A 21,674-nucleotide genomic window follows, 5' to 3' on the forward strand; every position below is an offset into this window, starting at 1 on the left:
TTAAGTCGCTTAGTAGAGTTTAAGGTTTTCTTCATAGAGATTATACACATTTATTTCTAGGAATTTTCCCTTTTTTGGCTGTATTGTTATTATTGTTTGGGGGTATTTTCTTCTACAGTATACTTTTATCTGGCTCTTGATGACTATGAGAAGACTATCTTGTGTATATTACGTTTGTGACCTTACAGAATTTTTCGTAGTAGTTTTCAGTTGATGCTCTTGAATCATGTTTAATATCAATTTCAGACGATGGTGACTTCTATTTTCTTCTTTCCAAATTTCATAACTTTTATTTCCCATTTTGTCTAATTTTACTTGCTAGTTCCTTGAAAGCAATGTTCAAACATTTTGGTGATAGTGGCCACCATTGCCTGGCTCCTTAATGAATAGGAATGATTTCTCCATATCAAACACAATTATCTCTGGTGGATTCTTCCCTTCATTTCTTTCCACTGGAGCAATTCAGAGATCATCTGAGTTGTCAAATCCTCACTTTTTTTCTGAATTATGTTGCAAAATATTCTAGTCTATATGTAAAGCCTTTTGTAGGGTAGTTCCCTGACAAAGTTCTTTCTTCTCCATGCTAATTAAATAATTTAGAGTTTCTGATATCTTCTGTGAATGATTTTGGTATTTTATATTTTTCTTGGAAATCATTATTTTTATGTATGTTTTAAATCTCATTTGCATAGATGTGAGCAATGTAAAACTCAAATTATTCTTCTAATTTTCTTTATGTCTGTCATTATTTATCTGTTGTCATTTCTTATTTTGTGTACTTATTTTCCTCCTTATTTATATGACTAAATTATCAGTATTTTGTCTATTTTATTTCTAATCAATGCACATATTCTTAAGCTTATTCATTAGTTTTGCTAGTGTTCTTTATTCTAGTATATTAATGTCTGCTTCAATCTTTACTATATCCTTCTTCCTGTTGATTTTGCACCTAAGGTGGTCTAAACTTTGGAATCTGCTGTTTGAGATCTGCAGCTGCCAGAGAACAGTGCCTGGATGATTTTATACTCCTGTGTTTTCCTCACTGTAATTGGCATCCTTTTCTCAAAGCCTCTATTACACGATTACATATGCCTCCTGGATTTGACAAAGATGAAGTTTGTCTTTATCTTATCTATTTATTGTTTTATCTCCTAGATCTGTTCAATTGTCTTATCTGTCTGTTTCTTATTCTTCTTTTTGTTTTGGTATGATTTAACTTAGGAAAGGTAGTAGTGAAAATTTTCAATGCCATCTTAAACCTGGAAGTTCTTCTCTAATAAGCAGATGTTAATATTTTTGTGTTTGACACCTCTTTGTTCTAAGAAGTTCTCTTTTACTATTCCAGAAGCATTCCTAGGCGATATGTCTGTTACTTTAATTTTTTTTTAACACCTTTATTGAGGTATAATTGCTTTACAATGGTGTGTTAGTTTCTGCTTTATAACAAAGTGAATCGGCTATACATATACATATATCCCCGTATCTCCTCGCTATTGTGTCTCCCTCCCACCCTCCCTATCCCACCCCCCATCCCACCCCTCTAGGTGGTCACAAAGCACCAAGCTGATCTCCCTGTGCTATGCGGCTGCTTTCCACTAGCTATCTGTTTTACATTTGTTACTGTATATATGTCCATGCCACTCTCTCACTTCATCCAGGCTTACCCTTCCAACTCCCTGTGTCCTCAAGGCCATTCTCTATGTCTGAGTCTCTATGTCATTCTCCTGCCCCTAGGTTCTTCAGAACCATTTTTTTTTTTAAGATTCCATATATATGTGTTTGCATATGGTATTTGTTTTTCTCTTTCTGGCTTACTTCACTCTGTAGGGCAGACTCTAGGTCCTTCCACCTCACTACAAATAACTCAATTTCATTTCTTTTTATGGCTAAGTAATATTCCATTGTATATATGTGCCACAACTTCTTTATCCCTTCATCTGTCGATGGACATTGAGGATGCTTCCATGTCTTGTGTATTGTAAATAGAGTTGCAATGAACACTGTGGTACATGACTTTTTTTGAATTATGGTTTTCTCAGGGTATATGCCCAGTAGTGGGACTGCTGGGTCATATGGTAGTTCTATTTTTAGTTTTTTAAGGAACCTCCACACTGTTCTCCATAGTGGCTGTATCAATTTACATTCCTACCAACAGTGCAAGAGGGTTCCCTTTTCTCCACACCCTCTCCAGCATTTATTGTTTGTAGATTTTTTTGATGGCCATTCTGACTTGTGTGAGGTGATACCTCATTGTAGTTTCAATTTGTGTTTCCTAATGATTAGTGATGTTGAGCATCCTTTCATGTGTTTGTTGCCAATCTGCATATCTTCTTTGAAGAAATGTCTATTTAGTCTTCTGCCCATTTTTGGATTGGGTTGTTTGCTTTTTTGATTTTGAGCTGCATGACCTGCTTGTAAAGATTGCAGATTAATCTTTTGTCAGCTGCTTCATTTGCACGTATTTTCTCCCACTCTGAGGGTTGTCTTTTTCCCTTGTTTATGGTTTCTTTTCCTAGCTTTTGCTTCATTAGTTGCCATTAGTTTATTTTTGTTTTTATTTCCATTTCTCTAGGAGGTGGGTCAAAAAGGATCTTGCTGTGATTTATGTCATAGAGTGTTCTGCCTATGTATTACTCTAAGAGTTTTATAGTGTCTGGTCTTACATTTAAGTCTTTAATCCATTTTGAGTTTATTTCTGTGTATGGTGCTAGAGAGTGTTCTAACTGCTTTCTTTTACATGTAGCTGTCCAGTTTTTCCAGCACCACTTATTGAAGAGGCTATGTTTTCTCCATTGTATATTCTTGCCTTTATCAAAGATAAGATCACCATATGTGCATGGGTTTATCGGTGTGCTTTCTATCCTGTTCCGTTGATCAATATTTCTGTTTTTGTGCAAGTACCATACTGTCTTGATTACTGTAGCTTTGTAGTATAGTCTGAAGTCCAGCAGTCTGATTCCTCCACCTCCATTTTTATTTCTCAAGATTTCTTTGGCTATTTGTAGTCTTCTGTGCTTCCATACAAATTGTGAAATTTTTAGTTCTAGTTCAGTGAAAAATGCCATTGGTAGTTTGATAGGGATTGCATTGGATCTGTAGATTGCTTTGGGTAGTATAGTCACTTTCACAGTGTTGATTCTTCCAATCCAAGAACATGTTATATCTCTCCATCTGTTTGTATCACTTTTAATTTCTTTCATCAGTGTCTTACAGTTTTCTGCATACAGGTATTTTGTCTCCTTAGGTAGGTTTATTCCTAGGTATTTTATTCTTTTTGTTGCAGTGGTAAATGGGAGTGTTTCCTTAATTTCTCTTTCAGATTTTTCATCATTAGTGTATAGGAATGCGAGAGATTTCTGTGCATTAATTTTGTATCCTAGTACTTTACTGAATTCAATAACTAGTTCCAGTAGTTTTCTGGTAGCATCTTTAGGATTCTCTATGTATAGTATCATGTCATCTGCAAACAGTGACAGCTTTACTTCTTCTTTTCTGATTCGGATTCTTTTATTTCTTTTTCTTCTCTGATTGCTGTGGCTAAACTTCCAGAACTATGTTGAATAATAATGGTGAGAGTGGACAACCTTGTCTTGCTCCTGATATATGACGAAATGGTTTCAGTTTTTCACCATTGAGAATGATGTTGGCTGTGGGTTTGTCATATATGGCCTTTATTATGTTGAGGTAAGTTCCCTCTATGCCTACTTTCTGGAGGGTTTTTATCATAAATGGGTGTTGAATTTTGTTAAAAGCTTTTTCTGCATCTATTGAGATGATCATATGTTTTTTCTCCTTCAATATGTTAATATGGTTTTTCACATTGATTGATTTGTGTATATTGAAGAATCCTTTCATTCCAGGGATAAACCCCACTTGATCATGGTGTATGATCCTTTTAATGTGCTGTTGGGTTCTGTTTACTACTATTTTGCTGAGGATTTTTGCCTCTATGCTCATCAGTGATATTGGCCTGTAGTTTTCTTTCTCTGTGACATCTTTGTCTGGTTTTGATATCAGGGTGATGGTGGCCTCATAGAATGAGTTTGGGAGAGTCCCTCTCTCTGCCATGTTTTGGAAGATTTTGAGAAGGATAGATGTCAGCTCTTCTCTAAATGTTTGATAGAATTCATCGTTGAAGCCATTTGGTCTTGGGCATTTGTTCGTTGGAAGATTTTTTTTTTTTTTTTTCTTTTGTGATACGCGGGCCTCTCACTGTTACGGCCTCTCCTGTTGCGGAGCACAGGCTCCGGATGCGCAGGCCCAGCGGCCATGGGTCACAGGCCCAGCCGCTCCGCGGCACGTGGGATCCCCCCGGACCGGGGCACGAACCCGCGTCCCCTGCATCGGCAGGCGGACTCTCAACCACTGCGCCACCAGGGAAGCCCTGTTGGAAGATTTTTAATCACAGTTTCCATCACAGTGCTTGTGATTGGTCTGTTTATATTTTCTACTTCTTCCTGGTTCAGTCACAGAAGGTTGTGCTTTTCTAAGAATTTGTCCATTTCTTTCAGGATGTCCATTTTATTGCCATATGGTTCCCTTTAGTAATCTCTCAGGAACCTTTGTGTTCCTGCAGTGTCAGTTGTTACTTCTTCTTTTTCATTTCTAATTCTATTGATTTTTCTCCTTTTTTTTTTTTTTTTTTGATGAGTCTGGCTAATGGTTTACAAATTTTGTTTATCTTCTCAAAGAACCACCTTTTAGTTTTATTGATCTTTGCTATTGTTTCCTTCATTTCTGTATCATTTATTTCTGATCTGATCTTTATGATTTCTTTCCTTCTGCTAACTTTTGGGTTTTTTGTTCTTCTTTCTCTAATTGCTTTAGGTGTAACCTTAGGTTGTTTTTTTGAGATGTTTCTTGTTTCTTGAGGTAGGATTGTATTGCTATAAACTTCCCTCTTAGAACTGCTTTTGCTGCATCCCATAGGTTTTGGTCATCGTGTTATCATTGTCATTTGTTTGTAGGTATTTTTGATTTCCTCTTTGATTTTTTCAGTGATCTCTTGGTTATTTAGTAGTGTATTGCTCAGCCTTCTTGTATCTGTATTTTTTACAGATTTTTTTCCTCTAATTGATATCTATTCTCATAGCGTTGTGGTCAGAAAAGATACTTGATACAATTTGAATTTTCTTTAATTTACGAAGGCTTGATTTGTGACCCAAGATATGATCTCTCCTGGAGAATGTTCCATGAGCACTTGAGAAGAAAGTGTATTCTGTTGTTTTTGGATAGAATGTCCTATAAATATCAATTAAGTCCATCTTGTGTAATGTATCATTTAAAGCTTGTGTTTCCTTATTTATTTTCATTTTGGTTGATGAGTCCATTGGCGAAAATGGGCTGTTTAAAGTCCCCTACTATGATTGTGTTACTGTCGATTTCCCCTTTTATTGCTGTTAGCAGTTGCCTTATGTATTGAGGTGCTCTTATGTTAGGTGCATAAATATTTACAATTGTTATACATTCTTCTTGGATTGATCCCTTGATCATCCTGTAGTGTCCTTCTGTGTCCCTTGTAATAGTCTTTATTTAAAAATTTGTTTTCTCTGATATGAGAATTGCTGCTCCAGCTTTCTTTTGTTTTCCATTTGCCTGGAAAGTCTTTTTCCATCCCCCCACTTTCAGTCTGTATGTGTCCCTAGGTCTGAAGTGGGTCTCTTGAGGACAGAATATATACGGGTCTTGTTTTTGTATCCATTAAGCCAATCTGTGTCTTTTGGTTGGAGCATTTAATACAGTTACGTTTATGGTAGTTATCTATATGTATGTTCCTATTACCATTTTCTAAATTGTTTTGGCTTTGTTATTGTGGGTCTTTTCCTTCTCTTGTGTTTCCTGCCAAGAGAAGTTCCTTTAGCATTTGTTGTAAAGCTCTTTTGGTGGTGCTGAATTCTCTTAGCTTTTGCTTGTCTGTAAGGGTTTTAATTTCTCCATTGAATCTGAATGAGATCCTTTTGGTTAGAGTAACCTTGGTTGTAGGTTTTTCCCTTTCATCACTTTAAATATGTCCTGCCACTCCCTTCCTGCTTGCAGTGTTTCTGCTGAAAGATCAGCTGTGAACATTATGGGGATTCCCTTGTATGTTATTTGTTGTTTTTCCCTAGCCGCTTTTAATGTTTTCTTTGTATTTAATTTTTGATAGTTTGATTAATATGTGTCTTGGCATGTTTCTCTTTGGATTTATCCTGTATGGAAATCTCTGTGCTTCCTGGACTTGACTTGCTATTTCCTTTCCCATATTAGGGAAGTTTTCAACTGTAACCTCTTCAAATATTTTCTCAGTCCTTTTCTTTTTCTCTTCTTTTCTGGGACCCCTTTAATTCAAACGTTGGTGAATTTAATGTTGTCCCATAGGTCTCTGAGACTGTCCTCAGTTCTTTTCATTGTTTTTTCTTTATTCTGCTCTGCAGTAGTTATTTCCACTCTTTTATCTTCCAGGTCACTTATCCGTTCTTCTGCCTCAGTTATTCTGCTATTGATTCCTTCTAGAGAATTTTAAATTTAATATATTGTGTTGTTCATCACAATATGAACACAATATGGTCTTTAGTTCTTCTAGGTCCTTGTTAAACATTTCTTGCATTTTGTCCATTCTATTTCCCAGATTTTGGATCATGTTTACTATCATTATTCTGAATTCTTTTTCAGGTAGACTGCCTATTATTTCCTCTTCATTTGTTAGGTCTGGCGGGTTTTTATCTTGCTCCTTCACCTGCTGTGTGTTTCTCTGTCTTCTCATTTTGCTTATCTTACTGTGTTTGAGGCCTCCTTTTTGCAGACTTCAGGTTTGTAGTTCCTGTTTTTGGTGTCTGTCCCCAGTGGCTAAGGTTGGTTCAGTGGGTTGTGTAGGCTTCCTGGTGGAGGGGACTAGTGCCTGTGTTCTGATGGATGAGGCTGGATCTTGTCTTTCTGGTGGGCAGTACCGTGTCCAGTGGTGTGTTTTGGGGCATCTGTGAACTTATTATGGTTTTACGCAGCCTCTCTGCTAATGGGTGGTGTTGTGTCCCTGTCTTGCTAATTGTTTGGCCTTAGGTGTCCAGCACTGTAGCTTGCTGGTCATTGAGTGGAGTGCGTCTTAGCATTGAGATGGAGATCTCTGGGAAGCTTTTGACATTTGATATTACATGGAGCTGGGAGATCTCTGGTGGACCAATGTCCTGAACTCGGCTCTCCCACCTCAGAGGCACCTCAGAGGCACAGATACTCAGCCAGAGTACCAAGACCTTTTCAGCCACATGGCTCAAAAGAAAAGGGAGAAAAAAGAAAGAAGGAAAAAAATAATAAAATAAAGTTATTAAGATAAAAAATATGTTATTAAAATTTTAAAACTTATTTAAAAAAGAAAGAAAGAAGAGAGCAAACAAACAAATAAACAACTCCACCCATGAGAACAAGTGCTAAAAACGATACTAAAGAAAAAAAAGAAAATGTGGACAGACAGGACCCTAGGACAAATGATAAAATCAAATCTATACAGACAAAATCACGCAAAGAAACATACACATACACACAAAAAGAAAAAGGAAAAAATATATATCTATATACATAAAAAAAGGAAGAGATCAAGCAAATCAGTAAACAAATCTACCAATGATAATAAACTCTAAATACTAATCTAAGATAAACATAAAACCAGAAACAAATTAGATGCAGAAAGCAAACCCCAAGTCTACAGTTGCTCCGAAAGTCCACTGCCTCAATTTTGGGATGATTCATTGTCTGTTCAGGTATTCCACAGATGCAGGTACGTCAAGTTGATTGTGGAGACTTAATCCGCTGCTCCTGAGGCTCCTGGGAGTGATTTCCCTTTCTCTTCTCTGTTCACACAGCTCATGGAGTTCAGCTGTGGATTTGGCCCTGCCTCTTTGTGTAGGTCACCCTGTCACTTTGTGTAGGTCACCTACACCTTTGTGTAGGTCACTTGTGAGGGCATCTGTTCCCCATCCCGACAGGACGGGGTTAAAGTAGCAGCTTTAGGGGGCTCTGGCTCACTCAGGCCAGGGGAGGGAGTGGTATGGGATGTGGGGTGAGCCCACGGCCACAGAGGCCAATGTGATGTTGCAACAGCTTGAGGCACACCGTGTGTTCTTCTGGGGAAGTTGTCCCTGGATCACAGGACCCTGGCAGTGGCGGGCTGCACAGGCTCCCAGGAGGGGAGGTGTGGAGAGTGGCCTGTGCTCGCACACAGGCTTCTTGGTGGTGCAGCAGCAGCCTTAGCATTTCGTGCCCATCTTTGGGGTACACACTGATAGCTGCGGCTTGCGCCCATCTCTGGCGCTCGTTTAGGCGGTGCTCTGAATCCCCTCTCCTCGCACACCTTGAAACAATGGTCTGTTGCCTCTTAGGAAGGTCAAGACTTTTTCCCGGACTCTCTCCCGGCTATCTGTGGTGCACTAGCCCCCTTCAGCCTGTGTTCACACAGCCAACCCCAGTCCTCTCCCTGGGATCTGACCTCCAAAGCCCGAGCCTCAGCTCCCAGCCCCGCCCACCCCGGCGGGTGAGCAGACAAGCCTTTCAGGCTGGTGAGTGCTGGTCGGCACCGATCCTCTGTGCGGGAATCTCTCCGCTTTGCCCTCTGCACCCCTGTGGCTGCGCTCTCCTCCATGGCTCCGAAGCTTCCCCCGTCTCCACCAGTGAAGGGGCTTCCTAGTGTATGGAAACCTTTCCTCCTTCACAGCTGCCTCCCACTGGTGCAGGTCCCGTCCCTATTCTTTTGTCTCTCTTTTTTCTTGTCCCCTACCCAGGTACATGGGGAATTTCTTGCCTTTTGGGATGTCTGAGGTCTTCTGCCAGCATTCAGTAGGTGTTCTGTAGGAGTTGTTCCACCTGTAGATGTATTTCTGATGTATTTGTGGGGAGGAAGGTGATCTCCACATCTTACTCCTCTGCCATGTTGAAGGTCTCTTGTGCTAGATGTTTTATGTTGATTTGCTTAGTTGTGTAAACGTGGTCCTCCATTCCTTCCATTTCTGCCTCAGTCAAGTGAGGGGATTAGTTACTTTAGCTCCTGTCCTCTTCTCTCCCTCAATAAAAGTCTTAGAAAAGTCTTCCAATCTAGCTACAAGTATTGGTCTTTTCCCAGTTTCTGAACTAGAGGCAGAATTGTCTGACCTTGTTTCTCCTCTTCTTTGCACTGTTTCTTAGCACTGACTGCACACATGCACTTATGTCTTGTTTGTCTACACTTGCCAAACAAAATAACATTTCCTCAACTATGTATTAATTTTTTTACTTGTGGCAGGTAAGTAAAATCTACCAAACTTTCATTCTCCTATTATAGAGGGCTTTTGAAATCTGGTTTTATTTATAGACACTACTTGCTGAAGAGTCATTAATATTTAATGGAAAGGCCATATATGGCAATTAAGTGAAATTTATATTTTTAAGAGAATTTTAGAAAACCAGTTAACCTATCAGTAATTTCTGAAGAGTTTGGAACTCAGGTCCTGGCAGCTTATTATGAAGTCTTAATAAAAGGGGAAATAAACTTTAAATATTTTATATGCTACATAAGAAAAAAATGATCACTGAAAAAATGAAAAAGCAGTGTTAAAGATTAATGCCACTATTCCTATTAAAAAAATTTATTTCTGTCTTCTCTCAGAATTGAAGACATACATTTTTGATCTGAAAAACGTGTACTGATTTTTGTCTTTCTTTTGACTCACTAAAAGACGCAGAAAGTGGGGCTTCCCCGGTGGCGCAGTGGTTGAGAGTCCACCTGCCGATGCAGGGGACACGGGTTCGTGCCCCGGTCCGGGAAGATCCCACATGCCGCGGAGCGGCTGCACCCGTGAGCCATGGCCGCTGAGCCTGTGCGTCCGGAGCCTGTGCTCCACAACGGGAGAGGCCACAGTGAGAGGCCCGCGTACTGCAAAAAAAAAAAAAGGTGCAGAAAGTGCCTTATTCTTGTGTTATTGAAATGGGTTTTAAAACACAGAGTTGACAACACTTAACAAGTGAATGGATTTGTGGCTTCTTTTCTTTGAAAAGTGCATTCTGAGAATGATCAGTCCTGTGTTCCTGAGTGATATTACAGAAGTTAAGTCTTCTGACAGTGTGACTATCTGATGATATTTTGAAGCTTTCTTTTCACTGAAATTTAGTGGTATATTCTTGTACTGTACTTGAATTGCTTTGATCTTTGTGAAAATTTTTCCCCTACAATGTTCTTTTATTTTTTGCAAATATAAAAACAACTTTGGGCCTGAAGAAAAGAAAATTGTCTTATACAAAATGGCTGTTGAGGCAATGATAAAACATAACTGAAGAAAAAGTTAGGATCACCTTTAATTTCACCTTGGAAAAATGTCCTTTCGGCTGAAAATGAAGTCCACTGGGTTTTGAATTGACAGATGCCTTACCAGGGAACAGAAGAGTTAGACTCTGAACAAATCTTGGTCATCTGTAATGGGCTTCCCAGTGGTTCCTCCTGGTATTGATATCTAAGAACCCCTACGAATCGTTCACTCACAGCAGATAGACACTTTGGCAGTGTTCTTTTGAGGATGCAGACAGGTTATAAATAGGCAGAAAGGAACATTCCTCTCCTCAGTCCTCTTCCACAGGATAATTTCTTCTGCTTTTACTGAGTACTACTTTTTTGTTTCTGTTTCCCTCTAACGTATGTGGAAAGGTGTTGTGGAAAGTTCATTTTAGGGTGTGTGGCAGGGAGACCTGTGTTTGAATTCCTGGCTTTATCATTTTTATGCAGTATACACTCTTTGCTCTTTTGTTTCCTCATGTGTAAAACGGAAAGACAGCCTTTTCATTATAGGGCTGCTGCTTGGATTAAATAAGGTATCAAATATAAAGAGTTCCGTGTTTTGGCAGTGCATAAAAAGCAAAGGAAGCATATTAGCTAATCACATCATTCTTCCTTCCTCAATCCTTACCTGGTTCTGAATGGGAGAAGATAGATGAACATGTTAAAGCATAAATTCAGCCTTATGAGGGAGCCAGCAAGGCTGTGTCTCTTTTTTCTCTAGCTGATGTTCTCTCAGCTTGTCCCTGTCATCCCCACGTGGCAAAGCTGAAGTCTACCCATCCTCGAGGCCTCAGCTTAAATGCCTCTTTCTGTTTTGTTTGACTAAGCATGGTTTGGTTTCCCATGATGGGCTCCTAAAATGATCTATACTTCTTTGTACACTCATCACAATTATAATCAATTGTGCAATCATTCCCTTCTACTCTATCAGCTCCTTGGGTCAGGAAACTATCTTTCTAGTTGAGCAATGTATCAGCAATGCCTAGCATATTAGGAGCTGGAAAGAGTTACTCGTTGAGTCAGTGTGCTGAAAAAGACAATGTCCAGGCCTCTGCTTTTCATTTGTCCATGCAAAGGCTGGCGGGCAGTGTCCTCCTGGTATTGATATCTACTTGCATCCCCTGCCTTCTTACCTCATTTCCCTCACCAACTAGAGAAATTACTCTTTAATCATCTGGGGTAAGCAGATGAATCTCCAACTCAAGCATGCTTCTATTCTCACTATGGAGATGGCATCCCAAGGTTTGCTCACCAGCAGTGTATTGAAGTCTGCCTATCCTGGCACCTTTCCATCTCACCATTTCTCCCTGAAGTTCTTGCCAAGGCCCCATTTTTGTTGTTGTTGTTACCAGTGTAACGGAAGATGTATCAGGGAAAACAACAAAATTCTCTCCACATCCTTTATATCTGACTCCTGAAAATAGAATGGAGTTATGTCTCCATGATCAGTTCTGCCCAACTTTAAAGAACATGTGGGCCACAAACTCTCCCTGGGTAGACATGGCCTGGATTGTTGGAGAAGTCCATTCAGCTCAGTTCTACAAACACACTCAGCGTCCCTATGGCTTGCAATCATGTGCAAGTCATTGATCTAGAAAATTATGTTCTAGATTCCAGATCTAGGAGCTCTCAGGAGTTTCTTCTTTACTCTCAGAACATGAAGTTCTTACTCTGGAAGCAGAAGGATTTAGAAGCGGTTGGGTGGCAAGGAGAGTGTGAACTATTTGCACTATTTGAACTATTTGCACATGTTAAAATGCATGGGGGACCAGTGATCATAGTGAAAATCCCAGCCTGTCTCAGTAAGACTGACTAATACTTTCATAAGATATTTTACTTTTTGCAGATTACACACCCACTTCTTTATCCTTCTGTGTTCATCCTCAGCTCTCTTATACCAGGGGAAACATCAATGTCACTAGCAGCCTCCGTCTTTTCACTAAAGTCGAGGAAGAACTAAAGTTCAGTTACTTTCAGAACATGATCACTTCCAGTAGAACTGTCCATTCATAGTTTGTTACCACCAGACAGTGAGAAAAGTACATTTTAGAAACTATATATATATGTTATTTTTTCGTATATACTCTTTATTTTTATTATTCAGTAGGATCCTAGCTCTCGGGGGTAAGGGAAGTGTGGAGGACTGGCTGAATTGGGAAGTGCTCGGGACATGACTGATTGTCCTGTCTCAGCTCTACCAGTTATTATTAGCTGTGTGTTCACAGTACATAAGTTATTTCTCTGTTCTTCAGTTCCCTAACCTGTAAAATGGGGACAATAGTAGTATGTATTCCATAGGGTTATTCTGGCAATTCAAATTAATACATTAATATGTGTCTAGTAAGAGCCTAGTAAATGCTAGCTATCGTAATTCATGTCATTGAGTTATGAGTGTGTTTTCTTCCACAAGGGATTTGAGTAGCTGTGTGCTCACTTGGCACTGGCAGGCAAGTGATCACACAACTGCAAGGAGATCTCATGTAAATGTTCTAATTTATTCCAGCTACAGCCTAACAATTATTCTTTTATTTAATTGTAATTTGCACTACCGCTTTTTAAGGTTCCTATGAAGATGTTAAGTGGTATTAATAAGATAGCCCCAGGGTGGTATTTAAAGTAACAGAACTTCATTAGCCAATACCTTTACAGTACTTACAATGTGGCAATCACTGTTGTAAGTTATTTCAAATATTAGCTCATATACTTCTCACAATGACTCTGTGGGATAGGCACTATTATTATCCCCATTTTTCCATATGAGGAAGTATGTCAGAGAAGTTACGTGGCTTTCTCAAGGTCATCCAGTTAATGGCAGAGTTAGACCAGCTAGAGAATATTGAGAGACAGCATAGCAGAGTGGTCACAAGAATGGACTCAAGTCACATGACCTAGGTTTGCAATCCTAGCTTCGCCACTGATGTGCTGAGGTCAGTTATCCTTCCAAAATGAAAAGAATGAATTACATGATATCAGCATTCTGTGATTAGCCTTCTTTAAATATTTTTTCTTTTAAAAATTAATCCTAATTTAATGAGGAAACCAGAGCAAAGTAGCTAGGGAAACATTAGTACCTGTGCATAAACACTCAGTGGTAGTACAATTGGCTGTCAAGATTCCGATAGTAGATACCACATGCAGGGCAGCTGAGGAATGCAAAGTTACCTCACAGCCTTACTTTTATGTTGCATTTGTCACTAACTTTAATGTGGATAAATCACTTTTGAAAGAACTACAACCATGAAGGTGCCATATGTTAGATATACTATCTCTGCTGGTTACAAGTAAATGGCCAATGATACTTACACCATAAATATAGCCTGGTTATAACAATTAAGGAGAATCTTAGGTTAGTACAGATGGACATATTCTGTTGCCTAAATCCTATATATTTTAATTGAAGACTATATTTCAAGACATGGAATCTATCAGGGGAAATAACCCAAGCAACATAAAAATAAAAGGGAGCTATAAAATCTGAAAAGATTGGTGGCAGAAGGTTGATTCTTTAGGTTCTGTCTTTTGAATGATCATCTGAGTTTTTAGGGACAATATTAATCACTGCAGTTTGGTTTCTCTGATTAGTGTATGAATATAGACTTTGAATTAAATTTTATTGTAAAAGCAATACAGATTTCAAGGTAAAGAGGAATAATTCAGAAGTATACTACAACTATTTTAAATTGATACGTGTGCCATCTAGCCTATTTTGGTTTTTGGTAGCGACAAATAGAAATAAGAAATGGAAGATTGAATTTTGAGTTAATTGATAACAACGAAGATACCTACAGTGGAGTCACTGACTTCCAAAGTTCACGAATCGAGAACTGGGAGAGTCACCGATACCTGAGTTACTAACTGGAGAAAGAAGCTCAGCCACTGTTCCATCTCCGCTTCCTGATAAAAAACCCAGAGCTGAGGCAGAAGAAGCAAGGCGATGGTGGTGATCAGCTTGGAGTGGACACAAGTAAGGCTTATACATATCCTCAGGATATGCTCAGGAACCTTTGGAATAAAACCAGTGAACCTTTCATTAAGTGTCTAAATAATAGTGACCAGGGCTTCCCCGGTGGTGCAGTGGTTGAGTCCGCCTGCCGACGCAGGGGACGCAGGTTCGCACCCCGGTCCGGGAGGATCCCGCGTGCCGCGGAGCGGCTGGGCCCGTGAGCCATGGCCGCTGAGCCTGCGCGTCCGGAGCCTGTGCTCCGCAAGGGGAGAGGCCACAACAGTGAGAGGCCCGCGTACCGCAAAAAAAAAAAAAACAAAAAACAAAAAACAAATAGTGACCACAGCTACTGACGTTCACTAAATCCTTACTCTGTGTCAGGGGTTTTTGTTAAATATCCATTGAATACCATTATCTCATTTAATCTGCACAAATCCCATGCGAATTAGATACTTTTTAAATCTTCATTTTGATGGTGAGGAAACTATGCTTAGAACTTTTAAACTATTAATCATAGTTGCTTTAAATTTATTGCCTAATTGCAACACTGGGGTCTTTTCTGAGTCAAACTCATTTAATTGCTGTATCTCAGTGGGCTCTTCTCTCCTTGTTTTTTGTGTGTCTTGTAATTACTTTTTTATTGAATTCTGGACATCAGGGGCAGGACAGTACAGACTGAGCTATAGCAGTTTTACATAGAAATGTGGGTGTCTTCTCCACCAGCTGTTAATCTGTTAGTATGGAGACTGGGGTCAGTCTAGTCACGAGTTCAGCTGATTTGGGATTTTTTTGTTGCAGTTGTTACCATCAGTGTATCACCAGCTTCAGGTTCTTCTGGCAATACCTTAGGGTCAAAACCGTGTTGTGTTTCTCTTAATATTCCTTGTCCACCCTCAGCTTTAGCCTTCTCTGTTGCTCTTTCACCTGACAGGAGGTCTTCCATGTCCTTGTTCTTTCCAGTGGTAGGCTGCTAGTACTCACTACTTTGTGTTTGTGATCCTGGCTTTAAGGGGCACGGGGGTTTTCTTTTCTTTTGGTCCAGCTTCAAACTTAGACTAGCTTGGCCTCGCAGTTGGAATTTTCTTAGCGATACTGCCTCACTACCTAGGGAAGGCAAACTCTGCTATGGACCTATATTAGACCTTGGGTGGGAGAGAGTTTACTGCCCCTGCCACAGTAATAGGAGACCTATTATGGTCTGGCCCCAGGGCAGTCTCTTATTCCTACTCCAGGGATACAGGTTATTTTTTACTTTTACCTTTTCCCAGCTTCATCTTCAAGTGTGCCCTCAAGTGGTGGTTTGTGTTGCAACTTCCCAGCAGTTCAGGGCTCTTGTTCCATGAAGAAGAAAGCTTTAAAAGTGGGGGTTTATTCCTTTTTTCTAATGGTGGATGTTCTCCTAATCCAAGCCTGCACAGCCATGAGAGGGTTTCTGTTCTATCCAAATATGCCCGAATTCCTTCTTTGAGCTCCAGCAGAGGTCTGTGGCGAACAGCTTGCAAGTAGTATGAATGCCTGCTGTCTGTGGCTCCCAGGGATCCTATACTCTTATGCTAGCCCATGCTTGGACCTTAGAGAGTTCTTTTAAAAAAATAGATAAATTCTTTTAACCTCTTGTATGGCACTGGTGTCTCTTCTTCCCATGCTCTGCCAGGCATGTTGCAGTGTTTGTGTCCTGTCTGCGTGGAGGCACCTGTCTTTCCTTGGATTCCAAGCTAATCGGTTGCCCTGAGAATCTCAGTTCTCTGATAGGTTCAAAAAAGTTATAATTTTGTAGTTTATCCAGCATTTTCTTGTTATTAGTGTGGAAGCAATGCTCTTTCCAACTTTCCACATCATAGGCGTAAGTGAAATTCCTAATTATTTCTTAAACTAATATTATATACCTGTCTTGGGATAGGTTCTTACAGATGTAAATAATGAGCCAGAGGTTCAAGTGCAAGTGATTTACTAAGGAAGAACTCCCAGAAAAAAACAGGTAAGAGTGTGGGAGAAACAGGAAAAGGAAGGGAAAAACGTGCAGAAAGGATACAATTTTGGTGACATCTCAGACTTCTTGATCCTTTGGTGAACTCTGGAGCACAAATTATACTTCAGAGTATATCCTGACTTGAGGCAAAAGAACTGAGTTTTGTAGTCCAATAACTGTGGGACACTAGCTGTGGGGTTCCCTGGGGTACAGTGTAGAACACCAAGCACTTCTGATTCTCTGTTAATTTGCTCTTGTGTCCAAAGGTGAGCCACTAAAGAGGGCAGGTGTGAGCTACTTGCAGCAAAGCATGCAGATCTTGAGAAATGCATGGCTGCTACAGTAACATACTGCTATATCAATACTAGTGAGTCTTAGATGCTATCTTAGTAATTTCTGTTTCAGTGACATTGATGTTACATCTTTCATGTCTTTTATTTGCAACTTTTCTATATGCTTGCTTTAGTTGTCTCTTATGAGTTGTTCATTTCCTCCAATCTTATAATCTTTATCACATAACAGCTGAGTTTAAAATATTTACATTAATTGTGATAATAGATATATTTTATTCAATTCTGCCATCTGAATTTAATGTTTCTGTTCACTATCATTTTTTCCATCCTTCCTCCCTCATTTCTGCTTTTTCTATAGGACTCTATAAGTTATATATATATATATATATTTTTTTTAATTTGTTTTTATTTTTGGCTGTGCTGGGTCTTTGTTGCTGTGCACGGGCTCTCTCTAGTTGCTTTGAGTGGGGGCTACTCTTCGTTACAGTGCACGGGCTACTCGTTGCCCTGGCTTCTCTTGTTGCAGAGCACGGGCTCTAGGCGCAGGGGCTTCAGCAGTTGTGGCTCATGGGCTGTAGAGCGCAAGCTCAGTAGTTGTGGCGGATGGGCTTAGTTGCTCTGCAGCATGTGGGATCTTCCTGGACCAGGGCTCAAACCCGTGTCCCCTGCATTGGCAGATGGATTCTTAACCACTGTGCCACCAGGGAAGCCCTATATTTTAAGTAGAATTTTTAATTATTTAAATGCATAGCTAATTTTTTTCAGCCAAATGGAGATTTTCAATAGTTTCATCCTTTTCTCAAGCACAAGGTCCTAAATTCTTTATTTAATAAATACTTATTGAACCTAAATAGGTTCCAGGCACTAGGTCTTACATTCTAGAGATAAACAAAATCATCATGAAACATATTCTCATGGAAATGGCAAAGTTTAGTTATTTGTTAGTTTTTAATCAAATTCTATGATGTGTTTTATCTATTTCTGTGCACACTGATGTTCTTATATCTATGCTTTCCTCTAGATAGATTAACTATATAAAAATTAAATACAGGGCTTCCCTGGTGGCTCAGTGGTTGAGAGTCCGCCTGCCGATGCAGGGGACACAGGTTCGTGCCCTGGTCTGGGAGGATCCCACATGCCGCAGAGCGGCTGGGCCCATGAGCCATGGCCGCTGAGCTTGCGCGTCCGGAGCCTGTGCTCCGCAACGGGAGAGGCCACGGCAGTGAGAGGCCCGCGTACCGCAAAAGAAAAAAAAAAATTAAATACATGGTTTACTTGTTAACTTGGTGATATTCTGTGAGTAGTAAACTCTTAATATTTGTGTGTCTAAATTTTTTTTTATTTTTCTTCAACTCTTGCAAGATAGTTTAGTTGATATAAAATCCCAGAGTGAATTATTTTCCTTCTACACTTTGAAGATATTACTTCATTATTGTTTAGCACTTATTGTGAAAGTGCGAAGAATATGTTGTTGGTTTGCTGTTCTTTTGTGGGTAATGGGTCTTTTCTTTCAGATACTTTAAAATATATTTTCTTTGTACTTCTGTATTATAGTTCCACTATATTCTGCACTGATTTGGGTCTATTTATTTATAAATACTTATAACTAAGTATTTATATACTTAGTTCCTCCCAATAGTCCCACAATTTTACATGAGAGCATCATTATCTGTGACAGATTAGGTGATAGATGAGACTCCCCATCTGCAACTCTTCAAGTACAGGCACCCTTGATCTGGAGACTTGTAAAGTTAAAAAGAAATTATTTACAACCTATACCCCAACATACATAATAGTGAGACATGGACAGATTAACTACAATAGACATACCTAATGAAAAAGGGGAGAAATAGAATGAGGAAGAGAGCAGTCCCTAGACCATAGCAATTCTGAAATCTAACTGTATGCATTTGTCAGAGCCTCCCTTTCCAGGGTAAGGAAATGAACCATAGCAAAGGCCCGCTTTTTCTGTGAAAGGCATTCTCGTCCTGTTTCCTGACCATAGACATTTGAGATCCCAGAGACTTCTTTGTAGTTTGAACTACTCTACTCCCTATAATTGAGCCTGTTATAACTTCCTCAAAAAGATTTTGGACTGGTTATGAATCTAATTGAGATTCACTCCATGCCCCAAAAGCCACATCCATGATTCTTTTAAAATAGACCTCTAATTACTTTGAACCCTATGTGAGGTTGTTGTGAGATAATATCTTTAAGATTCTTAGAAATTTTCCTCTAACTATGAGGATTCACTGGGCACTCCCATAAATCTCTCTGTGTTCTTAATTAAAGGTCTTAGAGCCACACTCTTAACTTGATCTTTACTCTGAGACCGTAGCTGAAAAGTCTAGAAATATGAAATGGTTTTATTTTATAATCCAGCATAATTTATTTTATAATCCAGTCTTGATTGTTTATATTTCCTCTAAATTACACTTGTCAGCTGAATGGTTCTTTCTTTAGCTCCTCTCTCTCATTCCATATTTATCATAGACAGACACAAAAAGCCAATAGTCAGTTTCAACATCCTGCCTGGATATCTCCTTGGACAGATCGATTTGTTCATGGAGAACTCTATCTTCCCAGCTATTGAAGTCTTAAGTTTGGCCAGTAGTTTTGGATCACTGATCCCCACCTTTCCACAAAGAACAGTTTCTCAATGTTTTTCTATTTAACACTGATGGTTGCTTCACTGTCTTAAAGGGTTCACCCACCACTTAGTCCCAAAGCCAATGCCAAGCTTTTAGGGTTTTGTTATGGCAGCACCCGATTTATAGGTGCCAATTTTTGTGTCAGTTCTTAGTTTCTGCATAACAGACCACTTCCAAATTGCAGGGCTTAAAGCAACAACTATTTGTTGGTTTAATTTACTTCGGGCTCTGTCAGGCAGTTCTTATGCTGATCCTGTATATGGGATCATTCATATATGGTTTTGTCTTCTGAAACTTCACTGGGATGGACATTTCAAGTTGTTCTCAATTCCGTGTCTGGCAGTTGGTGTTGGCTGTTGGCTGTAGCTTTCTGATTCTTCTCTACGCGGCCTCTCACCCTTAGAGCCCAGAATTGGCTTCTTCACATGATGAAAGATTCATTCAGTGATAGAGAAAGCAGAAGTTCAAGATCCCTTAATGACAAGCTTAGGAAGTCACACCATGTCGCTTTTGCCATATTCTATTGGTCAATGCAAGTCTCAGAGCCAGGCCAGATTAAAGAAGTGGGAGACTATTAAGGCACTAATTCTTGATAGAAGGAGCAGGGAAATCATATTTCAAAAGGGTGTGGAATGAGGGGGTTATGATTCATTGAGGGCTGTTATCCTAACAATCTACTAGAGTGTTTATTACAATGACTATATTTTTATAGCATATTTCTAGTGGATTCTTTTAACATTCACTATGTTTATTTCATACAGATTTCCTCTGATTTTGTTGAACATTTTATTCTTAATTTTTAAATCACTTTTGTATGTTAATTTATAATTTAAAGCACCCTAAAGATATTTACTTTAAAATGTTTATCAAATACTTGAATGAATTGACTTCATATGCAGTGATTTTATGTTCTAGTGTGGATTTCTGTTTGCTTTTTTATTGATGTGCACATTTTTCTTCAAGCAATTCTAAAGTTTTATTTGCAGCTTATTTTGATTAGAAAGGATTCTCTCTCTCTTGCTCTCGCGTGCTCTCTCTGTATCCTCCTTTCTATCCCTATCGCTCTCTCCCTTCCTACTCCTTTGTGATTTCTGGCTAATGGTTGGCCTGAACCATGTTCCACACAGTCAGCATCTAGAATAGGTCTATCATTTTGCTTTTTCTACTTTGAGAAGATTGTGGATCCAGCTATTTACAGAGTCAGTCCTGGTTTATTTCTTGTTTATGAGGCTGTGTTTATATCCTCCCATCTCTACAGCCCGCTACAGCCCGCATGTTCCTACAAACCCTAGTCACAGAGAGCCATCAGCAGCAATTGTTCTTAGCTTCTTTCTTTAAGTCATGAGTCTAAATTAGACTCCAGGCAGACGAAGGACTCTTTTGGTCTCTATTGACCATCTATAACTAAATTTCAGTCTACTGCTACCTTCTCCCAAACCCGAGATTCAGCAGGCCTCTGCCTTCATTCTCCTCACTGCTTTGTATATTTGTTCCTTTTCCAGTTTACAGAAGTTTATCTTTTTCTAAAGGTTGTTTGCTCTTTTGCTTTTCTCTTTTCATGTTTTATTTATTGCTACTATGTATGTGCATTTAACAGGGTATAAAAATTGTGGATTTACTACACCAATTTTACCCCATTTGTTCTTAGCACTTCCCTAAATTCAGAAAAAGAAATATATGTTGCACAAATGTATAAACGTTATTTAAATTTAAGCTGACATTTAACAGAATCAAACTCTTTGTCTCTTGAGTGATGTTGTTACCGAGTCCAAGCCCACTCTGCTTGCCGCATAACAGGCCAATAAATCAGGAGATGAGGTGTTGAGGTAAAGAATAGCAGACTGAGAAGATGGCAGGCTAGTGTCTCAAAAAGACCATCTTATCAGGGTCTGGATCCCAGTTTCTTTTATAGAACAGAGAGGGGGTGGAGGTGAGGAATTCTTGCAAATATCTCCTGGAATGGCCAGCCTCCAGGAGGGGATGTGTTAATTTCTTCTTTTTTGCAGCCATTCACATGTGGACAGGGTCAACATGTTTTTTACCTGAACAAAGGCACTTTGATTTAACCCTCAGGCAGAGGGGCAGGGTTCCCTGAGGCAGGCCATTATGTATAGACAGTATCCTTTTAGTGAACAAAAGCAACGAAGCAACAAGCAAAGAAAGTAAAAGAAACAGAGGCAACATGTAGTCAGATTTTGTTCTTCCTTGTAACAATATTACCTCAAAATAGCATATATTCAGTAGTCTAGTGGTAAAAATGTCTTTTAAAAATGTCTCAAATATTATATTTACTATTCTCAGGGATACCATCATTTTACATGAAACGTCATATAGTACCTAATGACAATGTACCTGATGAGGAAAGTCCTCAGAGGCACACAAAGCGCTTGAGAAGTGGAAATGTGGCTTTTAAGACTGCTAAGTAAAATCCAGTCTTTTCAAGGTCATTTTGTCTCAAGCCCTTAAGGCTTGTAATCAATCAAGGTTGAGGCTGTATTGTATTTATGTAAAAAAGGGTCATGTGTGTCAATAGGACTATATGGTTGTA

This window comes from Phocoena sinus, chromosome 12, assembly GCF_008692025.1.
Source record: "Phocoena sinus isolate mPhoSin1 chromosome 12, mPhoSin1.pri, whole genome shotgun sequence".
Classification (NCBI taxonomy): domain Eukaryota; kingdom Metazoa; phylum Chordata; class Mammalia; order Artiodactyla; family Phocoenidae; genus Phocoena; species Phocoena sinus.